Raw genomic sequence first — 2,221 nt, 5'->3', positions numbered from 1 at the left:
TTCATGCATAAAAAATGATTTTTAAGAGTTTTTGTCAAATACTTTGTAATATAGTATAGATAAGAAAAATGTTAAAATCGTCTGGGGAGGAATTTTCGGGCTTTCGATGGGTTATATCTAAATATGTAACTGTTGGATAGAAAAACGATGTTTTAACAATTATATACCGGTCTTCAAAATGAAAATCTTTTATATGATTTTATAAAATGCTAGTTATAATTCGTAAATTGTTGTCATCGTCAAAAGCATATGACATAGAGATCGATAGAAACGTGTAGAGTTATTTATGAAATAAATATACTCATATTTACAAAGACTTATAATTAACGGGAATTCAAAACTTTCATTCTTTCAATGTGCATCGTTCTATTACATTCAATTGATATATTGAGTTTACGATAAACATGTTTATAAAAACACACAGTCGCTCCAAAAATAAGGTTAATTAAACAAAAGAATTTATAAGTTTATGAGAATTCTCTTTTTTTTTTAACCTGAATATCTAACCCGTTATGTGAGCCGACTAATTCCATGACGACCACATGCGTTGCAGATATCCCGAAGTCACCGCATTTGAACCTCTGTGGCCACAAGGGGATTTTTTTTCCTCATTGGATTTGAACCTGAGACTTCAAGGTACTTTTAATCTTTGGAGCTAAGCTCAAACCAATTAGACACCACCCTTGTAAAATAGGTGTTTTAGAGTGGATCAAAAACTCAGCATTATCGAGTTCCGCTGTTTTGAGAGATTTTTTTTAATGTTTTTTGGTTAATCTTAGGGTTTTTTTAAGTTTTTTTTTTTTTTTTTTTTGCTGATTTCAAAAGACTTTTTCGGTTTTCTTAATGTTCCTTGTATTTTCTAATATCTCAAAGCATCCCTCAAAGTTTAACAGATGCACCTTTTATATAAACAGTGGCGGATCTAGAAACTATTATGGTTGGGGGCACACTTAGGAGGGTCGAAAAATTTTCGAAACCGAACAATTCGTCCGAACCAAAAAAGGTTTTGGGTTTCCATTTTCAGGTTTAAACTATTCGGTTAACCGAATAAAGATAACTAATGCGGTTGAGTAACATTTTAGTAACATTTTTATTTGTCTACAAAATTAACCTAAAATTTGACATTTCCATTTGATTTGTCTAATTGCCTACAAAATTACCCACAAAATTAACCAACAAAATTAACCTAAAATACATAACTAACCTAAAGCATTTACCAATTACAACAAAATTAACCAACAAAATTAACCTAAAATAAATACCTAACCTAAAACATTTATCAATTACCACAAAATTAACCTAAAATAAATACCTAACCTAAARCATTTACCAATTACCACAAAATTAACCTAAAATACTACTAATTGAAAACTTGAAGATGGAAATTAGAAATTTAGAATATTTACCAAGAGGCACAGCAGTCAGCAAGCAGCCAGCACAGTCGGTCTCGCCTCTCGGTCAGTCCGACTAGGGTTCCTTCCTTCGTCGATCCGCAGGTGACAGGTCGGTTCGGTCACTCTCGTCTCTCGCTGAGTCGCTGTCTGTCTCGCTCTMGCAGGTCGCARCACGGCAGCAGTGCAGCACGCCAGCACCGTCGACGTCGTCACTCGTCCAGTCCAGTCGTCCGTCTGTCCTCTCCTCAGTCCTCTGTCCGTCTATCGGCTATCGCAACGATGAAGAAGAAAACGAGTCGTTCGTGCAGGTTAGAGAGGGGCCTCTTGCCTCATATTGTAGGGGGCCCAAAGAAGAGTTAATTAAAAATACAAGTAAATTTTTTTTTTTTGGGCTTTGCTGTTAAAATATTGTTGGGGGCCCAGGCCCCCTACCCCCTTAAGGTGCATCCGCCACTGTATATAAAAGAAATTTCCTTGTACATATTGGTTGACCGTGTGCATGGGACCCCACTGGTCCTTAAGAGGTTGTTCCCTTAACATATATATCTATATTATATTATAAAACATTTGACAGAAACTCTTAAAAACCACTTTTTATGTGTAAAGTACTATTTATTAATGCATATTACTTAAAACTTAAGATTGCAAGTAGATTATGCGTAAGTACAACTTATTAAAGCTCCATATCTAAATTCGTGTAACTAACTGCAGATAAACATAATCAAATACAAAATAAACATCTCATTTTAAATATAAAAAATCTAAAATATAATTAAGATAATCATTGAGTTCTAACAGAATACTTAATTATTATCTTTATAAAATGT

This window comes from Cynara cardunculus (genome assembly GCF_001531365.2).
Source record: "Cynara cardunculus var. scolymus isolate 2C chromosome LG 13, CcrdV1, whole genome shotgun sequence".
NCBI classification, from domain to species: domain Eukaryota; kingdom Viridiplantae; phylum Streptophyta; class Magnoliopsida; order Asterales; family Asteraceae; genus Cynara; species Cynara cardunculus.
Note: the sequence above shows the minus strand (reverse complement) of the source record.